Genomic DNA, 14,604 nt, shown 5'->3' on the forward strand with positions numbered 1-14,604 from the left:
AAAGCAGCAAGTTATGCAGAAGATGTAGCTAAGGTAATTGGTGAAGGTAGCTACACTAAACAGATTTTCAATGTAGAAAAAACAGCCTTCTATTAAAAACAAGATGTCATCTAGGACTTTCATAGCTAGAAGTCAATGCCTGGCTTCAAAGCTTCAAAGAACAGGCCGACTCTTGTTAGAGGTGAAAGCACCTAGTGATTAAGTTGAAGCCAATGCTTATTTACCACTTAAATTTTGGTGTCATTAAGAATTATGGTAGATCTACTCTGCCTGTGCTCTGTCAATAGAATAAAGTCTGGATGACAGCACATTGGTTTACAGCATGATTTACTTAATATTTTAAAGCCCTCTGTTGAGACCCACTGTTCAGAAAAATATTACTTTCAAAATATACTCCCTGACAATGTACCTGGTCACCCAAGTGCTCTGATGGAGATATACAAGAAGGTTAGTGTTTTTTTTCCATGCTTGGTAACAACATCCATTCTGCAGCTCATGGATCAGTAATTTTGATTTTTAAGTCTTAGAGGAATGCATTTTGTGAGGATATAGCTGCCATTAATTTCTGATGGGTGTGGCAAAGTACATTAAAAACCCTCCGTAAAGCATTCGATGTGGCCAATTTCTTCCATTTGGAATGAGTGCATTTTTCCAGTACCTGTACTCCCACTGTATCTTGGAAGTAACTAACTTGCTTTTGATCTTACAGACTCCTAGGCACAAGGGACTTGCTTTGTCTCAGGTAAGACTTTGGACTTGGACTTTTGGGTTAATGCTGAAGTTAATTAAGACTCTAGGGGATTGTTGGGAAGCCATGATTGGTTTTGAAATGTAAAAAGGATGGGATATTTGGGAGGGCCCAGGGTCCTGAATGACATGCTTTGCTTGTCCTTACCCAAATATCATCTCGAATTATAATCCCCAAAATCCTCATGTGTTGGGAGGAGGGCCCTGGTGGGAGGTGATTGGATCATGGGGGTGGTTTTACTCCATGTTGTTCTCATTTTAGTGAATGTGTTCTCACAAGATTTGATGGTTCTACAAGTGTTTGATGGTTCCTTCTTCACATGTTCTCTTGCCTGCCTTCATGGGTGAGACATGCCTCTTCCCCTTCTGCCATGATTGTGAGTTTCCTGAGGCCTCCCCAGCCATGTAGAACTGTGAATCAATTAAACCTCTCTTCTGTACAAATTACCCAGCCTTAGGCAGTTCTTCATAGCAGTATGAAAATGAACTAGTACAGCTGTATTCTAGAACTATTTGTGAGAAAGTTATCCTCTAGTACTTGACTTTGGATCAGTCTGACCAAACTAATCGCTAGAACAGAAGTAGAAATCTTTTATAATTTCAAATGAGAAACAAGGGAAATTTGATTACTTGAAGAGAGTAAATGAAGATGAGACCTCCTTTCAATGCTTTTGTAGCCAAGAACCTGTCAGGAAGAACACAAATTCTTCCTATTCAGTTCAATAAGTATGGCTGACAAACTCGTGTGATTTAGGAAGTGTCATTTTGGTGTTACAGATGAGACCACTGAGAATGTACTTTCACTTGCTAGAAAAATACGATGGTCCTAGAAGAGGCAGGCCCAGGGCATATCTGAAGTCATTCATAAAAAACATAGGCTGGCCAGGCATGGTGGCCCACGCCTGTGATCCCAGAACTTTGGGAGACTTAGGTGGATCAGATTACCTGAGATCAGGAGTTTGAGACCAGCCTGAACAACGATGAAACCCCATCTACTAAAAATACAAAAATTAGCTGAATGCTGTGGCATGCACCTGTAATCCCAGCTACTTGGAGTCTGAAGCATGAGAATAGCTTGAACCCAGGAGGCAGAGGTTGCAGTGAGCCAAGATCACACCACTGCACTCCAGCCTGGGTGACAGAGCGAGACTCAAAAAAATAAAATGAAAACACACACAGGCCTAAGGGGACAATCTGAAGGAATGCTGAGTACAGGAGAGAAAGTATTACTTTAAGGAGCATCTTAACTAGGATGATACCCGAGTCTGACAAGTTAACCTAAGTTTCATTTTTATAAAAGTGGAACTTTTCACCTTAGCTTGCTTTAGAGGTTAGAGACTCAGACAGTTATTCTGCAAGGAGGATAAGGAAGGAATTTCCCTGCAGAGACACTAGCTCAGAACTGTGCTGTAGTGTGTCTTCTTCCAAACTCTTTCCTCTCGTCCTACAAATTTCAGATCTGCATCATGGTCAGAGACTCTCCCTACCTACACTCATTTTTTCCAATTTAAGCAATTTCCCCCGATTTATCTGATTGCATTTTGGCATCTGATTCTTGGACTCAAACTAGTGCACTAATATGTTGTCACTGACAGACAGGGATCATCCTTCTAAGCCTCCTGGCTCCTACCTGCCAATTGCCAGCATGACTAGAAGGAATCCTTGAAGCATTATATTCAAAAGCAACACTGATTTATTGCGAATGAGTTTTATATGTCCATTGAGTTAAAGCTTTATTTCTGCTCTTAAGAGTGAAACATTTAAAATAAGTTACTATAAAATATTATTGGCCAAACACTGATCTGTGGTGAGGCCGTCTACATTCTTTGAGAAAGTGGAAGCTACTGCAATAGCCTAAAGGAACTTTTCAGAGAATCCCTTTGACCTTCAAGTTGGAAGCTTGTTTGATTAGATCAAGGGCCGGCAAACTAAGACCTATGAGTCAAAACTGACCTGAAGACTTTTTGTACAGCCCAGAAAGCCAAGAATGAGTTTTAAAAGGTTGTAAAGTAAAAAGAGGCAAGGAGAAGAGACAAGACTTTTGTGACCCCAAAGCCTTGTATACCATCTTGCCCTTTTGCACCAAAAGCTTGCTGACTCCTGAATTAGTCACCAATTCCAAGATGAGAGATAACGTAGAGCTGCCCAAGTCCTCCTTAGTACCAGTAGAAGATGCTTCATATATGGAGACTAGCTAGCAGTAATGCTTCACTAGGTTTTCCACCCCAGTATTTCAGTGTGATAGTCATGGCTCATGATAGCTTAATGAAATCGAGTAGGTCATGTCAACATTTAACAGCATGATAGTATGAAGGATATTAAAATTCTAAGTGTAAGCTGTTTTACAAAGCTTGTTTCAGTTATAAACACAGGTGTATGTGTTCCAAGTCATGCTATAAGTTACTTATAACTACTGGTTGCAGTCAAGTATTTGAAAGTTACTGTTAATTTGTTAGATTCTTATACTTATCAGCAAGGTTAATGCCTAACTAGTACTCATCCTGAGCCAGGTACTACATAGGGGATATACATGCTTCCCATTCAATCTTTAAGTTATTCTAATTTTATAGATGTCAAGGTCCAGGGATTAAGCAAGCTCTCATAGTAATACAGCTAAGTAAACAGACTAGCTAAGATCAACCTGAATCTAATGCCAACGTCACTTTTCACAAGAACACTTCCTGACAAAATAACCCAGTTACAACTGGAGGAACTGAATAAATAGAAGATATTCCAAGTTTTTCTTGGAAAAAGGGGTCCTCAGAGGGTACTTTTATAATATGAAGGGAAGGTTAACTGAAGACTTTTGAGATAGTACACGTCAACTACAATAGTGTATGTCTAGTATAACCCCAGAAGGAGGACGTTAAAGTTCCAAATGAGGTAAAGCCATTTGGGTAGTATGTTTTCTTCCAAGTCATGGCTTTTCTTGACATGACTGGAGTCTTCAAATGTAGAAATCCCACCCTTGAGAGATAAGGCTGAATCACTAGAGGCTGAAGTTTCAAATCACATTTCAATAGGTAAATGAACTATATGAGAAGCTACTTTGTGCTAGGCTCTATGTCAGATTTTTTATATGTTCCCATTTGGCTTTCAGACACCTTCAGAGGGCCGTGTTCCATTTTATTGAGGGAGATCTGAAGAGATGAAGTGACTTGCCAGACCACATGTCCAGTGTCAGGTTTCAAGTTGAGTTGAGAATCATTCATTTGAAAGCCATTTATCTAGTGGAATAATGCACCCCCCCCTTTAATGGAGTTTGTATATGTCCCTTTAGTAGGAAATGGAATGGATTTAAACTATCTTGTAAATAAAAGCCAATGCTTTTAACTGTAGGAACAGTCATTCTTCACTTTTCAAACTCATGACTCAAGCTTTCTTTGAAAAATGTTCTCAAACATGGGTTTCACAGAAGTCAGTTACTCTCCCAGTAAACTCAGACCTTGTGCTCCCATTTAATCACATTGTATTACAGGTATCATCTCTACCTTTTGTGAGTGTTTAGCCCCTCATCGGTCTCAGTTTACTTCTGTTAGTGTTATAATTTTGTATCTGGTACTGTACAATATTGCTGATACTATACAAACAAGGTAAATTAGTGGACGTGCTAGTGTATAGATGTTTTAACTGCATTATCATAAAAATCCTTGGTGCATTGTTATATAGATGTTTATGGGCACTTTAGGGATATTTGAAGTTGAGGTTTTAGACAGGCTGGAAATGCTTTGTTTTTCCCATTTAGGATAAGCTAATCCTTCTATCCAAGTGTGTTCCATCCAACATGTTTTCAGGAAAGGATCTTTGATAAAAAATTAGATGAAATTAAATATGCACTTTATTGCATCTCAGGCAGAAGTAAATAAGAGATAATGGAGTCAGATGCTTGTCCTTGTATGGAGAGACACCAGGCAATGACTACAGACACAGACCAAGCCAGGTGCACTGAAGTGGCCATAAATACCTAGTGGCATTGTCTTTAATACACCTTTATAAAATAGGTACACTGTTTTCAGAACTTTATCAAAAGTCAGCCTTATTTTGAGGTGAAGCATTCTTGGGAACTATTAACCAGTATAAATTTTCCAAGATCAGATTTATTTTTTAATCTGCACATAAGTTATTCACTGTGTTGGGCTGTCAGAGACTCAACATTCCAGAGCTTTGGAGCCCTGCCCACTGGTTGCCAGTGGTGACAGCCTGCAATAGTTGTGACAACTAAAACTGCCCTCATGAGTTTTTAAAGTGACCTGGGTGCATGGTGACACTGTCCGTCTTAGGAGTTGTTGCATTACACTGTCCATCACCATTGAGAGCTGATCTCGGTCCACAATTTAAGAGGGAATTGAAATACCAGTTACAGTTGACAGACAACACTAGCAGGTTCCTCACTACCACCCTGTGGTTGAGACACATAAGGAATAACCACATAACTTGTGAGCTTCAGAGGCCGATATGCCTCTGACGTGTAGGAGTATAGGTCAGTCAAGAGAAGTGGCTTCAGACTCAGATTTCATGGGCCTAAGTCACAGCAATGTGAGAATAGGTTATTTGCTTATCCTGTTCCTCAAATTACTCATCTGTCAAGGGAGTATATTTTAATAGCAAGTATCATGGGTTTGGCAAGATACTCTGCAAAGCACCCGATAGTGCTTGGCACAAAGAACACAAATGTTACATGCTATGAAGTTATTCCTCTCTAAGCTGGTGTTACCAAGTTAGGGAACTTGTATATTAGGAAGATATAAGTGTTGTCCACTAACTCATACCACAGGGAACTCAAGTTCTGACAAGAGGATTCATTTATCAAAATCTAGATTTGTAGACCCCTTGACAGAGTCCAAAACTGCATTTAGGTAAAGGGAGATCTACAGGTATATGCTCATTGCTCTGAGCATATTTTCAAGGTTGTAAGCTTGCTTGGTTATTTTCTAAAAGTCCTATGTTGCTAAGAAACAATTACTGTTATGACTAGACAATACTTTAGCTTTTTATTTTAAAAATCAAGTCTTGGTGTTAATGAAGGAAAACCTGAACATTTCCATGTCTCTTCCACTAAGTTTAAGCTCATTATTGATCAAAACCAAGTTAAACTTAAAGGTAAAGGCATCTGTTTTACATTATCTTTTATGACTTGCAATATTTGACTGGTATTTCTATTGTGGTATAAATGTTTGAAGAGCAAGGTCCCTGGTTTTCTGCTTCCCAGAACTATTAAGAACACCAATTGCAATCACTGTCAGTCCTTGGGGGACAATTTGCATGTGAACAACTGATTAGTCAGCCTGTCTGTTCATTTTTACATGAACTGCATGTCAGACAATGCCTCATATCCTATCAGGGGCCTTGCATTTCCATTTTGGGAGTTTAAAGAATTTGGTATCCCAGATTAATCTGCCTTCTGAGCATGAAAACAGTGGGTAATATTTTCCATTCCTTTCATTGATGAGCCAAAAACTCAAGGTGCAAATGGGATTCGATCTTTAAGACACTTTCCACCACACTTTATGCAAGTCTTCCCTCTCCTGGCTCCAGGAGGCAAGAATTTGAATCATAAAGGAGACTATTCTCTTGACACTTAAGTCTCTCCAGCTTTCCAGGCTTAATGGACTATTTAATACTTCCAGCATCACTTACGCATCTTCCTAGAGTGTCTCTTCCTAATTTGGGCTTGTTAGAGGTATTTGTCCAAGAGGAAGTCAAATGGCAGCCTCCAAGAGGAATCTTCACTAAATACAATCCAAAAATAAAACTTAAAACTAATCTTTGCTGCTGTGCAGCACGACCTCTATGCAAACCTTAAATCATTTTACCCTGTATGGATAGGGCTGATAGGCTTGACTTACCTATCCAACAAGCTTTCCCATCCCCTTCCTCCCACAATGGAGCCTGTGTTTTTAGTAAATACCTCCAAAATTTCTAAGATAATCCTATTATTTTGTATACAAACTGAACAAGTAGTAACCAAACATGGTCAGATGTAGACAAAAAATAGATTGTTAGTGACATGGTTTGCCATGTTTGTTGAAAGAACATGGGCTTGGAGCATGTGGTTAATACTGTCAACTTGATTGAAGGATGCAAAATATTGTTCCCAAGTGTGTCTGAGGATGTTGCCAAAGGAGATTACTATTTGAGTCAGTGGACTGGGAGAGACCCACCCACCCACCCTCAATCTGGGAGGGTACCATCTAATCAGCTGCCCACACGGCTAAAATAAAGCAAGCAGAAGAAAGTGGAATGAGCAGACTTGCTAAGTCTTGTAGCCTTCATCTTTCTCCCATGCTGGATGTTTCCTGATCCTGAACATCAGACTCCAAGTTCAGATTATGGACACTTGGACTTACACCAGTGGTTCGCCAGGGGCTCTCAAACCTTTGACCACAGACAGAAGTTTGCACTGTTGGCTTCCCTACTTTTGAGGTAGGAGGACTCAGACTGGCTTCCTTGCTCTTCAGCTTGCAGATGGCCTATTATGGGACCTCACCTTGTGGTCCTGTGAGTCAATACTTCTTAAAACTCCTTCATATACACATCTATCCTATTAGTTCTATCCTTCTAGAGAATCCTGACTAACCCAGAGCAAGGCCCTTGCTATTCATGGAGAATTATATTCCTTTCAAGAAGTTGCTGTCATGTTGCTGAGACCAAGAGCTTGACTTGACCAGAGAGCTCCAAGTGCTGATGAGTCTAGAACTGTCCACTACAAACTCAGTTCTGTCAGACTTGCTAAGTTCATTCATAAACTTAGACAAGGCCTGACAACAGTTCATTTAACACAGAAGTGAAATAGCCAGGAACAAACCTGAACCTAACCAGATTAGGATGGTATTGTATTAGTTTTCATACTGCTGTAAAGACAGACCCAAGACTGGGTAATTTATAAAAGCTTATATTGACTAAGTTCCACATGGCTGGAGAGGCCTCAGGAAACTTACAATCATGGCAAAAAGCAAAGGGGAAGCAAGACCCTTCTTCTCATGGTGGCAGGAGAGAGAAGTGCAAGCAAGAGAAATGCCAGACACAAAACCATCAGATATCATGAGAACTCACTATCATGAGAACAGCATGGGATAAACTGTCCACATGATCCAATCACCTCCCACCCTTTACACATGGGGATTATAGATCCCTCCCTTGACATGTGAGGATTACAACTTGAGATTTGGGTGGGGACACAGAGCCAAACCATCAGTTATATATCTGATATATAAACACAGCTAATATATATACATATATACACATATACATACACAAGCCTATTTGTGTTTTTGGTAGACAATATGGAGTCGCGTCTTGTTTGACATTGACAATCGGTGTATTTAGACCATCAATGTTTAAGATTGATATAGTTGGATTTTTTAGTTGCCCTTGGTCTTTGTCTTCCAACTCTGCTTTCTCTGGTTTTAACTGAGCATTCTGTATGATTGCATTTTTTCTCCTCAGTATATAAATTACACTTTGCTGGTTGCTTTTGAGACTGCAGTGTACATTTATAGCTAATATAAGCCCTCTTTCATGTAAGACCATCTCAACTTCTTAGTGCAATTATCTTATCACAATATACTCCTAGTTACTCCCTCCTGAACCTTAACATTTGCCATTCATTTATCTAAGCTGTAATCAAGTATATTGTTGCTATCTTGAATAAGCCAGATCTGTTGAGAGAATAGATTTTACCTTATTTGCTAATAATTCTTTATATGTAGATCTGAGTTTGACCTGCATCATTTTCCTTCTGAAGAGTTCAACATTTCTTGCAAGGTAGGTCCTACCAGCAACAAATTCCCTTAGTGTTTGGCTCAGTGGTTTCTCCACTTTTGGGGGAGAAAGTCACTGGGTATAAGAGTTCCAAGGTTGGTGGTTTCCCCAAATACCCCGCAAATACGTCACTCCACTCTTCTTGCTTGCATGATTACTGAAAGTCCAGTGTAATTCTTTCTCTATAGGCATGGTTTTAAATTTCTAGTCTTAATCCCAATGTATTTGCCATTAAAGTCTAGTTCTAATATTTGCTCTACCTTCTCAAACCGTCTTTTAGCATCTTTTGGAAAAAATTGGAAGGTGGACATTATATACTGGGTAAAATGAATTGATGTAAATAGGTTTTGTGTTTGGCTAGTTTGCTGCTTGCCATAGCTGTGTCAGAGGCTAGGCTTTCCCCTTTATGGTCTTGGTTTCTGTCACTTATCATCTCTCTGGAGTTTAGAGACTTCCTGAATGAGGCCCTGAGATGTAGTTTTTTCAATTGCATTTCCCTACCCCTACACGGGAGAACTAACTTGGTAGTGAGATGTGAGGGGCGAGGAGGTATCCTGGAGTCCTCAGTCTTTTGGTGAGCCTATTTGCCTGGGTTGTGATCTTCACAAGTGCTTCTCAGTCATTTTTTTCCCTTTCCTCTAACTTAAGAGACAAGGCTTGGGAGGCTGAGGCAGGAGAATGGCGTAAACCCAGGCGGCGGAGCTTGCAGTGAGCTGAGATCCGGCCACTGCACTCCAGCCTGGGTGACAGAGGGACTCCGTCTCAAATAAATAAATAAATAAATAAATAAATAAATAAATAAATAAGAGACAAGGTAGCTGGAGCATGCTGCAATTGAGCTTTTCCTTTCCCCCAAGTCAGTTAAGGCCAATAAAACATCACTAGTTTAGGTTTCGGTAAAATTTCTTTGAGGCAGAAGAACAGAATGCTCTGGTGTATTTTAAAATGGTTATTTTTCCCCTCCTTTACCAGAAGCAGGAGAGGGATTTTCCCCCTTATCTTCACTATGAGAAGTTGGTAGGGCTCCTAGAAACAAAACTCACAAGAGTGTGCCCCCCACTTCCCAAGAAAGAGTTTAACTCTCAAACTTGCCCACACTAAACCTCTAGCAATTCAGTTACAGTACAGGTTTCCTACCTTCAGTGCTTGGTTCTAATAAAGGTTTACTGCTAGTAGGTTTCTACCTTGGTAAGTTACCTGTCTACTTGTCTGTCTCTCCAATTCTAGAGATAGTAACTTGTCCCATGACCTCAATTCTGATGGCTCTAGGAAGTATTGATTTTTAATTTGTTCTGCTTTTTCTAGTTTCAGGGATAGGAGGGACAAGCTCTTCAGACATTAGGCTCCAAACCAGAGGCCTCCTACCACACACACCTTTTTAGACAGCTCTTCCATCCAGGATAGGGTACAACATATCCACAAGAGTCAGGATTAGTCATAGGTAGCTTATTTAACACTTCACACCAAGATGTGTTGCGTTACAAAGCCTCCAGTACAAAATTATTCTTTGTTCTTGGAAAGAAATGGATTATGGGTTTAACAAAAATCCTGCTCGCCTTGTACCTGTTTTCGGGGCAGCCACCTTCCTACTCAGAACAGGATATCCTTTTTCATTTGAAAAAATATTTTCCTCCATATCCCAAGAGACTATAAATTCTAACAGTGAGAAAAATCAGACCCGTAGCTCTGATCATAATTATGGCTTCTCAAGGGGGAACAACCATTACATGGCATTTGACAATGAAAAGTTGCCAAATGCATTCCCTGTGCATGGTTATTGGCAATGTCTTTTTGACTTAGCACAGGTAAATTGTGTTTGGTCACCTGTAGAGAAATGATTCTCCTGCGAGTCTGAGGCACAGCAGCATGGTGAGGCAGCTAAGCCAATAGGAGAAGTGGGGAGCAGGCACTCATTTGGCCTGGATCTCAGGTTTAGACACTTAGTGGTTTCCTGACATTTGAATGGCCTCACCATATCTGGTGTCAGCTGAGGCATTGCATGCCGATTGAATTTTTTTTTTTTAGAATTACTTCAAAGAGGCCCAAAGCCACATGAGGATGTTGAGGGTAATGTCCTCAATGTTACCATCTTGACTTTGCCACTGCTGGAGAAACTGCTAGAACTAGACTGTACCTGACATCTCAATGGGCCTGCCACTCAACCATTCTCGCAGAATAAAAAGGGACTCTAATTGCTTTCCCAAATTCAGCTTGGTAGGGAAGCTTTGACAGGTATGCAGGAACAGAGGTGGGCAATAGCTCCTTGTAGGTTCTGGAACATGGAAACAGTTTGTCCATTTTGTATAGTCTTTGTAGCTTGAGGCAATTATAGATTCCTTATCCTTCTATTAGAGCAACACAGATAGTTACCAAGTTCTTTATTAGAGATGGGGTCTATGCTGTTACCCAGGCTGCAGTGCAGTGACACAGTCATAACTCATTGCAGCCTCAAACTCCTGGGCTTAAGGGATCCTCTAGCCTCAGCCTCCTATCTGGGACTTCAGGCATGCGCCACCACACCTGGCTTACATGGTCTTCTATAGATCTGTTCCATGCCGCTGTAACCTATATGCTGTCTGTAGGCATCAGCATTTACAACAAAAACTCTAGGTGCTGCCCTTAAATTACAGTTTACCCTTCTCTGCTACTTTCAAACTAATTTGGCATTAGAACTTCAAAAAGTCCGAGATAGTTTTGGGTGTTTACTGATGCAAGGTAGTGGCAGCAAAAGGCAAAGCGTTCCCTTCCATAACAGATCAGCTTGGTTAGTAGACAGTCCTATAAGATTGTACTGTACAAAAATAGGTGCTTTATAGACTCAAGACAATCACTGTGATGATTTTGTATGTCACCTTAACTGGACCATGAGCTGCCTGAGTATTTGGTCAAACATTCTGGGTACTTGGGTGGTCAAAATAAAGGCTGAGTGTATTTCCGGATGATATTAAAACTTCAGTTGGTAGACTGGGCACGGTAGCTCACACCGGTACTCCCAGCACTTTGGGAGGCCGAGGTGGGCAGATCACGAGGTCAGGTGATCGAGACCACCCCTGGGTAGCATGGTGAAAACCCCATCTCTACTAAAAATACAAAAAATTAGCGGGGCATGGTGGTAGACTGAAAGATACACATTGCCCTCTCCAATGTGATGGGCCTCATCTAATCAGTCAAGGGTCTGAATAGGAAAAAAAAAAGGCTGACTCTTGCCTGACCTTCCTTAAAAAACTGGGACATCAGCCCTTTTCTGCTTTCTACTCCAACTGAAACGTCAGCTCTTAGAGGATCTTAAGCCTGCTGGCCTTGAGACAAGCACGACTCCATTGCATCTTCTGGTTCTCTGGCCTTGGCTTGGACTGAAAGTAGACCACCTCTCCTAGGTGTCCAGCTTGCCAACTGCAGATCTTGGGACTTTCTCAGCCTCTATAGTTGTATGAACCAGTTTGGGATGAATCTTTCTATACACATCCTGTTGGTTCTCTTTCTCTAGAGAATCCCGACTAATATAACCTCCAAAGTGATGGTTTTCTTGTTTTATAGATGAAAAATAATTTGAGATTAACCCAGAGTAACACTTAGATTTTCACTGAGATTACTTCAAATCTCATGCTTATATTCATACACTTCAGTGACCACAGAAAAGCCAAGCAAGCACTTTGGAACTAAATACCAAATTGTGAGCAGAGTACCAGGGAGAAGAGGCAGAAAGAGCTTTACAAGCAGGAATAATAGACTGACCTGAAGCACAGGATTTAGAGTTTACAGTGTATTCAGGGCAACATGACTAGCTCTGAGGCTGGAGCCAACGACAATGAAAATAAAGTTGACTCAACATTCTAAAAACAGATGAAAGCATTTTTACTACCAGAAGATGAAGACAGCTTTGAGCACTGAGCTTTAAAAATGGGTGCCGAATTGCAACCCACACTTCAGCCTCCTTCCTACACATGTTTATTCTTACTTCCCACCTAGTCTGTGCCCAGGTAAATTCTACCCCAGCTTCTGCAAACCCAATTGACAGCTTACTTCAAGGGCATTTTAACCCCAACTTTTTATCAAGTTCTTTCGTATAATCAAGAGCTAATGTATACACAGTTCATAGAATCTTCTCTCTTGGAATAGGGACTTGACTTGTTTGTGGGAAGCACCCTGGGGAATACTCAACTCTGGGCATTTAAAACATCTAAGACGATTAAAAGCTTCAGGCAACTTTCTAGATGCCCTCATCCAGTAAGCAGTGTTTGAGCTTTGAATATTCAGTTACTGTGCCCGTATTACAAAAGAGATAAGTTAACCCAAATGTTTTCCAAAGTCCTTGTAAATTAAGGACCAAGCTGAATTTGGGAAAGCAATTCGAGTCTCCCCTCTCCCCAGATAAAGAGGTTTACTTGTTGTTACTAACAGCCCAGATGTCCCTTATTTGCCAAATAACCACCTCCACGCAATTCATCTGCTTGCCCTAAAACCTTTATATGGGTGATAAGAAAAATGACTCAGATTTCCACAGAGGTCCATAAACTTCTTATAAGTCTTACAACACCTCATGTCATGACAATCAATTCAGTCCTTCTTAAATCGTTTTACCAGCTGCCCTAACTGCGTGGCAGAAATAAATTATTGGAGGAGCTCATGGCCACAGGCTATAGAAACTTGAGTCTGTGTAAAGTGGAGAGGCAGAGTCAAAAAGGGAAACAACCTCAGAGGTTTCTGACACCAGATAAAGACTATTGGAAGGCTTATATCTTTGACTTATGCTCATTTTCCTTAAGATTTTAGATTCATAAGCTACCATTTCTCAAGCAGGTTAGAGAAACGTTCCTAACAGGACTACAGACCATGGACTGCTGGATTCAATGTTTCAATTAGGCTTGAGTGTTTGCCTAGAGTCACAGCTGTAGATAAATTCACTCAGCTCTCTCACTGAGGAGGTGGCTTAAGGAACTGCAGCACCTTACAAAGGGCCGCCTTTGTTAGTGAGCTCAGCTGAGGTAGTGACTGCTGGAACGAGTTACAACCTCTGAGACCATGTACTTTTAGGTCCTTGATTATAAGGGATGGAATTAAGGTGCCTGAATTTTGATAGTCAGATTTAGAGTAAATAGGAAAGTTGAAAAAAGTTTGGTCTTAACATTTGTTTCATGTTGGTGGAAGCAGCCTGTATATGTGGCTATGAGATTGACATGCCTAACACCAAATGCCTAATGATTGAGCGACTTGCTGGTCAAGGGTAGAGACCCAGGCATCATGGCTTATGCTAAACTTAGATTATCCAAACTAAACCTGAATTTGGTCACTTTGCTCTGCATAGTATTTGGAGAGTCATTTCATGTCCAACTCGCAGTATCTTCATTTGTAAGACATAGTGAAATTAAGGAATAGCAGACTGCCTGTCAGAAGTGCTAAACCATTTCTCTTCCCCGTCCATGAAAGTCAGCAGGTGTACCTCATCTGTTCCCTTCCATTCAGCTGGTACGTGGCCATTAACTACTATTGAGTACAAACGGACTGGAGCATTAGCATCAACCTAGCATTTTAGCTGGCCTTCAAGCACATTTTAGTAAAACCCCAAAGCAGTATGGTTTAGTCACAGTTCAACTTGAGCTCTCGTTTGCTCCATATATGGAAAACCCTAACCCAGAACAGAATGCGCCAAAGAAGTGCCCAAGCCCTGACCTCGAGTTTGCTTTGGAAACCCTAGTATAAGACAGCAGACATTACACAGATGCATGTAGTCAGAAACAGCTTTCCTGTAACAGCTCAGCCCTACCTCAAGCCTCTTGTAAGCTGGGGGTAGCTTCTCTTTTTGTCTTGTAATCACAGGGATCATCAGCAGCTACCACGATAGAGCATAGGTTCTCCTAGTAACGACTAAGAGCCGAGAGAGACTCCGTTTAGGGAACCGGAAAGGAACTCTTGCAAGACTTCTACCTCCCTTAAAGCAGGCTGGGAAAACTACAGATAAAAATGAAGAAGGAAATATCTCAAGTCTATGCAGCCTCCCAATGCTTGACAGAACTGCATACTTGGAATTATGGTAGAGAGATGAGGTAAAGAACTAACTCTCCTGAATAAGTGAAAATATAACATCTCCACTCCCCC

Source organism: Rhinopithecus bieti, unplaced genomic scaffold, assembly GCF_001698545.2.
Source record: "Rhinopithecus bieti isolate Rb0 unplaced genomic scaffold, ASM169854v2 scaffold_4916, whole genome shotgun sequence".
NCBI lineage: Eukaryota > Metazoa > Chordata > Mammalia > Primates > Cercopithecidae > Rhinopithecus > Rhinopithecus bieti.